A 15,135-nucleotide genomic window follows, 5' to 3' on the forward strand; every position below is an offset into this window, starting at 1 on the left:
AAAGAGAGATGGGGAACTGCCAACCTGAGCTCGATGAGTCTTCACCAGTGTTTCTTCTGCTTTCCACCCACCTTTGCTGCCTATATTTTACAGGTGGCCTCAGCCTTACAGCTTGAGCCTCAGCCTTACAGCTTGAACCACCATGGTGTGAACACGGGTACACCATGCCACACTGTTGTTCAAGAGCAACATTCTACTGGCTCCTCTCCCATGGTCTCCAAGACAGCCACACTGGCTACCTCTTAATCTAGGCTTTAGAATGCACATACTGGAAAATTCAAAACCCATAGACCCCCAGTGGATTTTTAGAAGGCTTTCTCCCAGTGTCTTCCCTGTATTGATGCTTTTTCTCCATAGCTCCTCACAGTTGATCCTTGGGAGGGTACAAGGCACACAACATCTAGGTAGGAACATCTTCTACTTGGACTCTCCCCAGCCACTAACATGCTCTTACTGAACCAACAAGAAAAGCAAACACAATCATCCTTCACAAAGAGCTCAAGAAAGCTTGCAAACCCTCAACTACCATTAGTGGCTGAAAGCCCAAATTTCCTTTTCCTCTGGTTGTTCAAATGTTAGATTTTTTTTTTTTTTTTCCGTTTTTAGTCCAAACAGAAAGAAAAGCTGGCTAAATTCCAGCAGTTAAAAGTGTTGCATTGCAGTCATTGCCACAAGGCGGCACCACTAAGGAAAACGGAAAAGCTTCCAAAAGATCCTGAATAATTGAAATTGGAAGTTTTTGTTTGAGGAAATCCCAACCTAGTGAGAGAGAGAGAGTGGGGTTAGTCTCTCTGCTTCCCAGGATTACAGGGTTTTTTAAATTCCCGATCAAAAGCCCGAAGTAGAGAATCCAGGAGAGAATATTCCACTGCTACTATTTGACAATACAAAATCAGCTTGGTCTTTGGGCTCCAAATTCAAGTCTGGATCACCACTCTACTCTTCCAACTTCTCCTTGTGAACTCACCTTTGGAGCTCTTGGTGTCCCTCCCAACTGAATCTTAAACAGATCACTCTGTTCCTCTCAGACAAGACTTCTTCATTTTGAGTTTAGAAGAGCATGATTTGCATTCATCATCTCCTCTCTTCTAAAATGCCTTGAGCTCATTACACTAACTGGTCTTTCTTCTCCAGAACTCTGCATTCTAAGGGGTCTATTGGAGGGACAGGCTAATGCAAACACACACACACTAGACACGAACACCCACACACACACACACATTTACTGTTATCCTGCAAGACTTTGAGTGTAGGCTTACCTCATAGCCATAAAACTAAGAGGGTCTGTTTAAATAAAAGAATGTCTGCTACAAAGCCACTTATAAAGCCTGACCACACAGAGAATAAACTGGCAGCTTCTATAAACCAAAACATACAATACATGCATAAAATTAACATGTTACTCACCGGTTTAATACTCCTTGGTTTTCTATTTCTGCCAAACACTCACTTGTTAAGTAAAAATAAAATCTATGTTCATTTTATGTTCATACAAAGGATGGATGGTATTCACTAACCAAAGACGCAAACATCAAATAATAATGAGGGGCAAACTTACACATATTAAATTAGAAAAGAAGATGTCCTCAATGGAGGCAAGATACTTTCGGGTCAAGAGCTATTAAAATGTTTGTGTCCTTGGGCCAACCAATTTCACTTCTGGGTTTCAATTCCAAAGAAGCCCTATGAGAAAATTACTTCATCTATGCACAGATTTCACTGAAGTGCCTAGGACAAGCCTGACAGAGTGCTCAATCAGTGTGTATGGACAGCTGAATGGGACAGAGAGAATGAAAAGAGACAATGAGAGGGAGAAGGTGAGGACTATTAGGTTCTAACATGGATTCATGGAACACTTCGCTGCATGTGGATACCATGACTTTAAACTAGCAGCTAACTTGAAAGTGACAACTGTGGAGGCCCACGGGGCATATGGAAACATGCCCATAGGCGGTGGTGGTGTTGGGGCAAAGGAAAAGACATAGTTGGCCTCCTTTATACAGTCTACCATGGAATTCTCCAAGTATATAGGCACAGACTGGAAAGGACTCTGTTGGATGAAGAGCACAATCTCTTGGCATAGTCAGTTATGTCTACTGGTATGGCAGAAGTGACGATAAAGTACCTGTTTTGAATTCTCCTAATATCGATAATAAAAGAGGTTCTTTATGTTTTTGTTTTTATTTTTTAAGATTTTATTTATTTGACAGGGACAGACACAGGGAGAGAGAGAATACAAGCAGGGGGAGTGGGAGAGGGAGAAGCAGGCTTCCTGCACAGCAGGGAGCTTGATGTGGAGCTCAAACCCTGGAATCATGGTCTGAGCAGGAGGCAGATGCTTAACAACAGAGCCACCCAGGTGCCCCAATAATAAAAGAGTTTGGGATAAAAGAAAACTCTAAGTCTTCTTTCCTGGGAAGGAAAGACAGGTGAAAATACATCAGACCACTCAGTTTCTTCCCCCAATTTTAAATTTGGGAATGACCCTGGGAATTATCTCCAAACAGGTGATTTCACAAGTGAAAAATTAATGTTCAGTGTGTCAACTATATTCAACTATACTCAGTTATACCCAGATTAAACAATAACAACAACCACCACCAAAAAACCAATTCACAGAAGCTAAGATATTAGCAATCACACAGCTAGGAAGCAGCAAAGCCTAGATTTACAACATTGCTGCTGATAAATCAGTTGTCCTTTTGAGAATTTAGTCTTCCATTGTAAAATCTGCTTAACATTTTGTCATGCTTATACATGAAGACTTTGTTACTTTGAAAATAATTTTGAATACAATTGAAAAATAGTAATATACTTTCAAAAAGCCTTAGATGAATTATCTTGAATGAACCCAATTCCTGAAGAGATATGGCTTCAAGCAACTTTTAAGTTCTATATGTGTTTCTTTCTTTGAAAGTGGCAGAGAATGTTTTCCCCTAACTGAAGGCCCTGCTCCTTGGGATAAATACTAATTATCTAGCTTAAACCTATAAATCACAGATGTTGTATATAAAATCCCTCTGATATAACAGAGACCTGATGGGACATTTTGCTTACAAAACTGTTCTGGAAGAGATGAGCATAGGACCAAGTCACACTGCAGGTCACCAGCATCATTTAGCATTATAGATGAACTAGTAAGGTGTAAGTTACTAGTAAGGTAACTAATAGAGACAGAGGTTTCCAGAAGCTTCACAAATATATTCTCAAGTGTGTGCATGAAATTTTGCTGAGACACAATTTCTGGGTTACATATGGAGGGAAGATGTATCCTGGTGGCAGGACCTCTGGGATGGGGAAGACGGGTCCCCCTGGTGTGCATGACAATTTAGTTACTGCTCCAAGTGTGGACAGTGGGACAGCAGCATGGGTATCATCTGGGACATTGTCCGAAACACAGAATATCAGGTCTCACCCCAGACCTCTTAGACATGAATCTTCAGTTGAGCAGATTCTCCAGGAGATTCACACACTCAACATTTGAGAAATGCTAGTGTCGTTCCCTAGCTAGTGTCGTTGCCCCAGTTTGTCTCAATAATGGACTCATTGGAACGCAGAATTCCTGGGTGCCATCTTGGGACAAGTGAATCAAAGTCTCACAGGAGGAGCCTGAGAATCTACATTTTTAACCATGCCCCTCAGTAATTTTTCCAATAACCTTAAGTTTGACAAGACTGAAACATCAAGAGCTTGACAGGCAAACAGAGCTGACACTGGCACTCAGCCCTGTCACCTACTGGCTGCCCATCCCTGAAGAAGCTTCTCTCTCACAGCTTCCCTTATGACCTCAAATGGGGATACAACATTCCTTTGCAGATGTACTACGAGGACTAGGTCAGCAATCATGAAGCAGTGTATTAAGGGTTAAAACGTTTGCCTTGCATTGAGTAGGTATGAAATAGTAGATGGCTGTTAGCATTTTCCTCTCTTTCCTTTCAAAACCTCAATTTCGCCCTCTGAGAAAGGCTGGTGGTAGAAACCGCCTAGAGTTCTTTTCATGTATCAGATGTATCTTTACTGAGTAGGTGGCAGGTTCCAGAAGCAAAGATGAGCTCACAGCCTAGTGGGAGAGTCAGTAGGTGAACGGGAATATTATAATAGAAACAGAAATTTTGCTCACAAATGAATCATTTCATACATCCAGATAATGTTTTGGTTAGCTTGTGGGGGAAAGAGATCAAAGCTACTATTTAATATCATTAAAACAATCATTATTTCTTTCACAAATGCTAACCCAGGCAGAAAGGAAAGAGCTTTCCAGAGCACTGAAAATAAAACCTTGTTGCAGAGAGTAAGGCTTCCCTCTGACTTCAATTGTAGCTGTAAATTAGCCCAGAAGCACACCCCAAACGGTAGCAAAATTATGACCTTATTTAAAGTAGATGCTTTATCAGCTCATCCTTTCCGCCAATTCTTTCCAGCCTCGAGTTTTTCATTTTCCATTGTCCTATTATTAGACTCTATTTTCTAACTGCTGGAGTCTGTTTTCCTTCTGGAGGTGGAGCCACCTACTGACACACACACTCCCCTCCCTCCTGAGGCTCCTCACTGAGAGTTCCTAATTGAATTTCTGCCCTTCAGGAGCACAGGGTCATTGGGATGAATGCTCTGTCAGAGGGCTCCAGGAAGGCCAGGCTCTGGGCATCATTTCAGTGTCTCTCCACTGCCATCTCCGAGCATGCCTCTGCCCCAAAGCCTGGGGTCTGTTTGTTTAATGAAGTCTTCTGTTGAAATAGTAACTCCTTTCCCGGACAGTAGCTATCACTGCATTTATGATATGTTTAAATGAAAAAGTAGATTCTGAGGCACTAGAAAGTCACCCTGTTTCAGAAACTCTCACAACCTTTCTTTCTCTGATTTCTGCTATATGTGTGTATCCTTGCATATGACAAAATGCCACCTGATGTATTATAAGGCAAACGCTACATCATCGCCTTACTTTGACCTCCTATGAGCCTCATGGCTGTCCTGCTAAAGAAAAGGGATACTTTGTAGTTGGGAAAATGAAAGATGTTTTGCTCAAATGTGCCATCAAGTATCTTCCAACTTCGCTCCCTCACATTCTCCCTGAATAACTCTACACTGACTGATGGTCAAGGCATTTTTAAATGGATACACTTAATTCGTTAGGAAAATTTTTAGTGCCAGAAAAATCATTACTTATACTTGAGATGTTAATGAATTAATTTTCGATTGTAGCTATTAAATGGTCTTTTGCAAATATTTCATATATGTAGATAAAAATCATAAATTAATCCTGGGCAAATCAAAGGAATCTTGATTTCATTGCTTAATCCACAGAACTCTTACAGGTTTGAAAAACCATCCTCTTGTCTGTTCTTCCCACTCACTATAAAAATTCAGAGTCTGAGATAATGAAATTAAAAATGTCATTATGTCCTGATATATTTTTGATAACCATCTGGACACAAGAGAGGAAATAATTCAGAAAAGAAGTGACCAACTGCAGAATTTATGTCATACAACTGATTATTCTTAATTACATTTAAAATACATTTGAAATTTCCTCCCTGGGGTTTGAAGGGAATTTCCTCCAATAGCAGCTCAACTCTCTATGCCTCTGTTGGCAGAAAGAGCAGGCTTCAAGCTGAGGCAGGGGTGGGCTCTTTTCCTTCCAAGTGCAAATTCATGTTACTTCCTCTAAGAAGCTCTCCCTGGCTTAAGGACTGATCATTGGTATTTGGACTCTCCTACACAGATATGGGCTACGTACATACAGATCATATAGAGAGGATGACATGGAACTTGTCACAATGAATTGAACTAGAAAATGTCCATCTCAACCCCTCCCTTCTTAATTTTTCTGAGAACATTCATCAGCTAGGTTCCTACCGCCTTCCACTGGATGCTGAACACTGAGTACACTTAATAAACACCGGAAGAATAATGGCAATAATACATCAAATTGCCATTTATTTTTTAGCGTATGTATGGTAGAATTGAGCATAGCTGCTATACCTTTCATATATGACATATATAGCTATAAACACTTTCTATCTCACTCACATAGGATATATATCTCTGAATAAGATATTCCTCAAAGCATGCCTCATGTTTTCATTTATTTCCTGTTTCTTCTTTTAATTTTATTATTAATTTCTCATTTTCTAAAACTTCAACAGGAGGTTTTGTACATAAATATACTCAATGAAGATATTTCTTCCAAGTTCACCAGTCTGGCAAGGATTTCCCTTCCCTGCCTAGGCTTTGGTGCCAGTGATGGTCAGTGTTGCCTCACTACGGAATTTTATCGCATGAGACAGTGGGGATTCTTGGTCCTGCAACTAAGAGCAAGTTCAGTAAAGGAAGAGGTTCTTTTTTCTCATTTACCATTGGACCTCAGTCCCCTGCATGATGCCAGATACCTAGTAAGTATTCCATATGTATGTACGTGCATCGCACTGATTCTGCTTTAAGGACACTACTTTCCAGGGACACCTGGGTGGCTCGGTCAGTTAAGCATCTGCCTTTGGCTCAGGTCATGATCACAGGGTTCTGGGATGGACCCTCACATCAGGCTCCCTGCTCAGCGGACAGTCTGCTTCTCCCTCTCTCTCCTCCCCCTCCCTTACTTGTACACACTCTTTCTCCCTCTCTCTCTCTCAAATAAATAAAATCTTTAAAAAAGCAGACTATTTTCCTGATATTTATTAAAGCACCAGAATAGCTATTATGATCATAAAAAAATAATAAACAGAGTTGTATAAATGCACTTCAAGATAAACTTCAGAAACGCTGTCTTCAGCTTCTTTCTGTCGACAAGGAGGGTCTGGCCCTCCTGTCCCATTTTTTTTAGTTTTCACAAAAAACGGCTAGGTAGAAAGGTAATTAAAGACAACACTAACAGGAAGTTGATGTGTGCTTCCACAGACGTGGAGGACAGGGGAGAGGCCCTGGGCTGCGGGAGCCCCCAGTTCTGCTTTCTCATCCAGATCCTGCCACTACTTGGTGACTCAGGGAATGCTCAGCTGATTTGGAATAAAGGGGAGGGGGAGGGATAATAATACAGAGGTTGTAGAATCGTGAAATTTATATTAAGAAAAAAACATAGAGCATACGTGCTTTTCTGTGAATTTGAGTTACATCTGAATGACAATTAGGGTAACCATACATCCTAATGAGCTTAAGGAATTGTGGTGTGGTTTATTTTACAGAAGAAATTATTAAAAATCTCAAACATTTTTGGATTTGGATGACAACCTATATGGTCATTCAGATTACAATATGTGTATGAGTGTGTGTACTGTATATGTGTATGTGTGTGTATATATATATATATATACACATATATATATACATATACACAATTATATAATTATATACAATTAATATTATATATAATTATATATATATGATACATGATTATGCATAGACAATGTGAATGTGATCTGGTCATTAAATGTTCTTTTTTTTTTTTTTTAAGATTTTATTTATTTACTTTGACAGAGAGAGAAATCACAAGTAGGCAGAGAAGCAGGCAGAGAGAGAGGGGGAAGCAGGCTCCCTGCTGAGCAGAGAGCCCGATGCCCAGGACCCTAGAATCATGACCTGAGCCAAAGGCAGAGGCTTAACCCACTGAGCCAACCAGGAGCCCCTAAATATTCTTTTATATATATATATTTTAAATCTTTATTTATTTATTTATTTAAGATTTTATTTATTTATTTGACAGAGAGCACAGGCAGGCAAAGAGAGAGAGAGAGAGAGAGAGAGAAGGAAGCAGGCTCCCTGCTGAGCAGAGAGCCTGATGTGGAGTTTGATCTTAGGACTCTGGGATCATGACCTGAGCCAAAGGCAGAGGCTTAACCCACTGAGCCACCCAGGTACCCCTATATATCTATATCCATATCTATATCTGTGTCTATATCTATATCGATATCTATATCTCTATATTTTTTTAAAGATACTCAGACCAAAAGTGGATTGAAAAGACATACCACCCTCAGGAAGAGGGAAATGCTGCTAACGTTTTGAAACCGGCTAGGGCATGAGTGGATGAGTAGACTCTGCATGAGGGTGGCGCCTATTTCCTCACTGTCCCAGGAGCCCAGGCAGAATATCCCAACCATCTCTGTCCTCTTTTGATAAGGTCTTACTGGAATGTTTGCCTGAGAAGCCTGCAGGGCAGGAACAGTGTTACCATAGCTAATGTTGTTCACCTTTTTACTTACAGACCATCTCTAGCCAAAAGGATATTTATGAATATGTTCTCAATATTTTTAAAAAATAAACTTGGGGAAAGAATCCGTAATTCACTCAAACTGTGGCAGATGAGATCACATACTTCTGGCTGAGTGCAGGAGCTCCCAAGTCACTCTCTAATCCAATAGGTCTGAGATCCCCACAGACAGGAAGCAGGTACTTGGGGAGGCAGCAGATTCAAGGGTTGCTGTGGAGAGCCCTCAGCCAGAATGGCTTGAACAGTAAGAGGAGAGGGGATTTTTCTACATATCCCTATCTACAGAACAGGGAGAATCAAAAGGTAGCCTCTTGTTCCTGCTTTTCCCCTAAATTCACTGCTTGAATAATTATAAGGACCCTTGATTCTAAAAAGTGTTCTTGCCTATGATTCATTATTACTATGTTTTTCAATAATTTGTCTGGGTCAGTTTAACTCTCCTTAGTGGGTCTAAGCTGAACTTTATGTGCTTAGGAGACCCTGAGTACCCATCTCAAAGTGCTGGCCCAGATCAGCGTGCAGACCACACATGACCCGCAAACAAAGCTGTGCGGAGAGCAACATGCACAGCTTAGTATATTCAACCACACTGACTCCATTAAATCCACCATGTGTTTACACAGACAAGTACATTTTACTTTTATCAATCCTCACAATGATGCTATGAAGCAGGAATGTTATCGTCTGCAGTTAGCAGGTAAGAAAACAGAGTCACAGAGAATATGTGTTAAGTTGTTCACCTGCAAGTCTGTGGTGGAGGACTGAAGCTAACCAGCCAGTCCAAATGGGAATCATCGACACAATGAAGGCAAGTTACACTGATGAAGTAGGAGAGGAGAAACATTTCTTCCTCTTAAAGCTATGTTCAGCAAGAAGAAATTCCTGGAACATCAAATACCGGTTGCAAAATTAGGGGAAATAACAGAAACTGGCTAATTTGTCGGAGTCTCCAAATCAGCAGTGAGAAGCCTGAGCCCTGGGAATGCACAAGGAATTTTCTAGCCTGCCCCTTCTCACCTTTTAAAACCCGAGTCCCCAATTAATCAAATACATAGATGATAACCACTCAATTTCTCTCACAGGACTGCAGCAAACATGCTTTGGTTTGGTTTCAATATAAGCAGAAGGGAGAAGAGAAAAGAACCAAGGATAATAATATCACATACATAGTGTCTATTGTGTATTTAGAGCTTTCTTGATGTTGCTACTTTTCATTCTTCTCTCAATCTTTAGGACCAGTATTTGTCTGTTTGTCTATCTGTCTGTCTGTCTGACTCTCTTTTCAATACAGGACAGGAGGTTGTGGTTAAATGCCTTGCAGAGAAACCTCATTCAGCCAGTGTAAAGCTGGGCAGAGCTTTTAACTCAGGATGGTCGTAAATGCTCACATTTGCCTCATGTACCTCTTACCCCAAATCATACAAGGAAGCTATTTTAAAAACACATTGATGTCAATTCTTTGATACAAGAAATCCAAATCACAACAGTCACCTCAAGAAACACCATTTCACGTTTCAACTAGAGCTCCCAATCAAGACAGAAAACATTAAAATAAGGGAAGAATCTTTGACTATTAACTAAAAACATGTTTCTATTCTCCATCAAATGTGCTTCTCTGGACTTATGCACAATATTTAAGTGGCCCTTTAAGAAAACCAGCTGGGATCCAGTGCAAACAGGTTAAAATAGAAGAAGTAAACCAATGCCTATGTGTCATCAAATTGCAATTATGTTCACTGTCCTGTTGTTCTTTGCTTTTTAAGCCACTTTTTTAAGTTTCACAAACTTCATCCACAGAAAATAGGCCAACAGTTATCACTTGGCTCATTTGTCCATGTCAGGGGCAATCAGTAGACAGCCTGCTATGAACACGGCTATTGCAAATGACTCAAATTATACCCAGATTGTGGCAAACATTTTCATGAACATTTAACTAATGAACTTGAAAATTCTTCTGAGGCTCTTCACCCTGTTATTCAACTCCATTCTGCAGGGACTCTGCCACTAGACCTGGATTTAGAGATATTCCAGCCTCCGTCATCTCCTGCCAATGGAGTTCAGGGATGTGTGCCAAACTCCATTTCCCTTCTGCCTTATGTCAACCATGGGGAATCATTAGCTGCTGCACTCAGAGCACTTACTGAAGAATCATTTGATAAAGAGGACCCTCACTGGGTGGGTGAGCTAATGGACCTCCGAAGTCACAGAGCAAAGCACTGACAGGGAGGGTCCTGTAATTTTATATAGTATATCATCAGGAAATGGTTACACTGGGCCAGTCAATGTTCTTAAAAATGGAAGCTTTGATTTCAAAACCTACACAGGCAGAATGAAACAAAGTAAGGAACAGCAACTTCTCGAAAGTCTCCTCCTTCTTTCAATTGTTTTCTCTGCTCCCCAAATCCTGGGAGCATTTCACCCACATCACTGACTGCCCAGTCCATCAGCCTGGAGCAATGGCTGCTGTTGGACAGCTTCTCCCTTTTTCTAGCAGTCCCATATTTCATGCGGGTCAAGCATCTTCCAAGTGAATTGCTTGACAAATTTCCAAAATGATCGCTTCAGATCAAATTCAGCTAAAATGCCAACCTTTCCAAAGTTTTGAAAATCCATTTTTACAGCAAGACTGCCGAAACATCTAATGAGCTTCAATTCAGGAGAGGCACATCCTTTTAACTTGAATTTGGCCTCAAAACAAGTTTGGCCCAGTCAAATGCTTACCAATCTTTTCAGTCACAATGGCTCCCTCTCTCACTCTAGTGAAATAGATTACAGATAGCACCATTTCCCAAGTTCTTAAGATTTCTAGAAATGACATTAAAAAAAATGTTCAAGAATATTCTGCTTTAATTCAGAATATTTTGATTCAATGTGTTTCTAGTGACTTGCTTTCCTTCTCCTCCAGCTTTATTACTGTAGGATATATCTTTCTATTATTTATTTTTTTTCTTTTTTTAGGTTTCAAAACAGATGAATTCAGCACGGAAAAGAATTAGCATAAAAAGTGTAAATGAATTATTAATAAAAGAAGGAGCAGACACATTCAAATGGACTTTGCAGTATTTAATCTAGAAGGGCTTAATTGGAAGCTCTCTTATCAGCCTAATAATAATGAACTATAATGACCTTGATTTAACAGAACCAGGGACACTATCTATCTTTCTTAATGGAAACATGAGAAGCAAGGGTCAAGTGTCTTAACCAGGTATTACATAAATGAAATATGTGTGTAATGTACAGATCTTAGAAAATTCATAATGTTTGAAGAAGAAAATAGTTACAAAACCTATTAGTTTTTTTTTTTTAATTTTCACTAAGCTCTTTTTTAGAATTAGACTGCTATTTCATGCTCAAATTTAGAATATTTTGATTTTCATATATACATCATGATATAACGAGCATTTTCATGGCCCTAAAACATGAAAATTCCAGTTAGGTTGAATTCATCCAATGCATAGGTGTATTCTAATGTATATAAAATTACAAATTCAGGGTTTTGGTTTTTTTTTTCCCAATACAAATAAACCTGTGGTGAATATTCTTTTAAATAAATCTACATACACATTTCTGTATACTGCAGTTTTAGAAACAATATAAATATTTTGAAACATTACATATAGGAGATACTTAACAAAATGTATTCCCTCAGGTAGTAAATGAGAGTGTGCTTTTACTCTACTCTCAGCAAACTATTTGCTTTTAAAAATCATTAATTATGTAATAGGCAAAAAAAAAATAATAATTTGCATTTCTTTGTGAGGCTGAGTATTTTTCATGTTTATTGGTTATTTGTATTCTTTTTTAAGGGAAGAATACGTTCCCCTTGTTGCCCGTTTTCCTACGGAGACTTAATTTTAATGTTACACTAGTTGATTTACATGACTTCTTCAGAATATTAATTCCTTGCCATATTTTATTATATGGTATACTGTGGTTCATCTTTTAATTGTATTTCTGATTTATATTATCCAGACCAAAAAGCAAGGTTTTGCCAGGATGTTTATTTTTTTCCTTCCATTGCTTTTTGTTCAAAGGTCCCTTCAGTTGCTGTCATAAATAAGTATGTAATTTTATTTACCATTCTCTTCAAGACTTTATTAATTACGTTAACTCCTGAATTCATTAAAAACAACTTTTCATATAAAGAAGGAAAGTAAAAACCCAAATTTGATTTGTTTTATCTGATCGCCAACCAAATTTACTGAGCAATCAGACTCATCTTCCCTCTGATTTATGGATCTCTCCTTACTCTACACTAAGTTCCAGAACATACCTGATTCTGGTATTGCCAGTCTGTCAGCCAATGATCTTGGACTTTATAGCATATTTTAAATTCAGCAAGACCAAGTTTGTCTATTTTCTTTAAAATCCCCTCTGTCGAGTTATTTTGAGAATCTTGGCATTGTTCTTAAATTTTTCATTAGCTTGCTCTATAATTTCTAAATACTAAAAATAGCTTCCTGAAAATACACTAAGGAGTAAGAAAATAACAGTAAAAATATGAAATCTCCCTCATCTCAACATTCATGCTGTTAACACTTTGAGCAAACATTTTTGGGATCTCTATCAGAGATGATCTAGGTAGGTTTGCATCTACTCTTCTTAGGCAAGTAAACAGAAAAGTGTTAGAGCATCATCAATCTTTTTCAACATAGAAAATGTTTTTTGATTCATGGGCTCCCAGTCACAGGATTTATCATAGGATTGCAATTTATTTATTTATTTATTTTTGCAATTTACTTTTAAAATACTAAAAAATATTATCTTGATTTCTCTTATATCTGAATGTCATAAGTAAAACATTTACTGTAGATTCACAGATACCCCTACATATTGTTGTTCTAATATACTGAATTGTGTTTTTTATTTGACTTGAAACATGGCCCAGTTGGTAATGTATCACAGATACCCCCGGTAGCATGCCAGTCACGTGAAAATACTTCCCCTAGTTTTCCTTACTTCCCGACAATAAACTACTTCACTTACTCCAAGTGCATTACAAAGTACAGTGCCATTTAATTCCTAAGTTCATTTCTGTATGTATTTATTCAACAATATCTTGGTGATAGGAGGTGCTCAATAAACATTTGCCGAATGGAGAACAATGAATGAAACATGGTACTTAAATAGAGTGCTATACAAAATAACATATTATTAATAACTACATGGGGATTCTTAGAAGTGGCTGATGCAGGAACAAATGTAAGCTTTTTATTCACAGCAAAGCCCAGAAGATGAATAGTGGGCACATGCAATGTGTGATTTATTCATACACTCTAGTAGGAGATTTATAGGCATCTATTAACCTACTCGAGTTCCAATTCTGTCTTAGGCTGGTCTTTTGTCATGATTAGCTATGTTGTGACTCTATGTTAAATAACAGGTTGTCTGGGCTGAAATATGCAAGAAATATGAAGACAGAAGGTCAAAATTATATATATATATATATATATTTCCCACTGAATCATAGATATATCTCCACTTGTGTAGGCAAAAAAAAAAAAAAAAAAAAAAAACTTAAGCATGCATATATGTACAAAAGCAAAAGACATTTTTTCCAGACCTGAGATACATTATAGTATCATAGACTGGATTGTCTCCCAAATAATTAATATGTTGAAGTCCTAACCTCCAGTAACTCAGAATGCGAGCATATTTAAAGAAAGTGTCTTTGCAGAGATAAGTGAATTAAAATAGAGCCATATGACTGGTGTCCTTATAATAAGAGAAAACGTGAATACAGACACGTACAGAGGGAAAAAAAAAAATGAGAAGATACAAGAAGATGGCCATCCCTAAGCCCAGGAGAGAGACAGAAAGGAAACAACTCTGCCAACACCTGGAGTATGGATTTCTAGCTTGCAGAACTGATAAAATACATTTCTCTTGCTTAAACAATAAAATACATTCCTCTTACGTAAACCACTCAATCTGAGGTACTTTGTTACAGCAGCCCTAGCAAACTAATACACCATGAACTAATCCAGAATAGAGTGAGGCTGTATGTTGAAAAAAAGTAAGAATTATTTTGTTATTTGCAACACTCTCAGTTTTCAAAAAGATTAATTGTACCCACCTGCATACTGTGTGGGGCCTGATTTGATCCCTCCTTTGGGTAAAATACCACCCTAAAAGTCACTGCTTTAGGTGATATTTTTGATTAATCCCTCCACCAATCAATTAGGTATTCAAACATAACTGACAGCACTGTCTACTTCCACATGATGATCCCTTTAATGTACGGTTGAGGATCTATGAGAGCTTGGATACAATTCATGCTTGGAGTGGGTAGATCACTCTTGGCTTCTCCCTGGAGGTCTTAAAGTCATTTGTGTGCTTTCTACCTCTGTCTACACTCACCTAATAAATATAACATAAGAAGAGGGATGTGGGAAGGAGCATTTCCACTTTCCTTCATCCCCAACCTAGTTTCCCAGAGGACAGAAATGGGGTGTAAATTTTGTAAGTACGGTAAATGTAATAATAGTCCCCAAGTCATATGGAAGCCATGTTCTCAAGCATGAGAGCAGGTCCCGTCCTGTTTATCCTGACAGAAGACCACTGTCACTTATCGGCTCTTCCAAACCTGTGTTGCCCACTGGGACAACTCATCTTCCTCGTGGACTGAAGCTGGCTCTTAGAGTCAGGCAAGATTTGCCAACATGTTCGAAGCTCTTCACTACAAGGTGCATTTCGCAATGCCGTCTTAATAAAACAACACAGAATGAAGCTTCATAATAGCAATATATAGAGAAAAAAGTCATAATTTTCCATGCTTTATGGTTCAGAATAATTAATTTAATAAGTGTGTCATATGAGTAAAGTAAATAAAGAGAAGGAAAGGGGTGTGGACACATATGTTCACGGAAGCATATACAATTGCAAGAAGAAAAAAAAATACCCGGGTAGTGCTGGAAATAAAAGCTCAGTGGGAA

The 15,135-nt window shown here is 38.6% G+C and overlaps 1 protein-coding gene across 10 annotated transcripts in view; it reads right to left on the minus strand.

Annotated features, from left to right (window-relative positions):
- The window catches only part of NRG3 (neuregulin 3), a 1,065,137-nt gene that overhangs the window by 582,824 nt on the left and 467,178 nt on the right, over positions 1–15,135 (minus strand). The window lies entirely within an intron of this gene.

This window comes from Mustela lutreola, chromosome 4 (assembly GCF_030435805.1).
Source record: "Mustela lutreola isolate mMusLut2 chromosome 4, mMusLut2.pri, whole genome shotgun sequence".
Lineage (NCBI taxonomy): Eukaryota > Metazoa > Chordata > Mammalia > Carnivora > Mustelidae > Mustela > Mustela lutreola.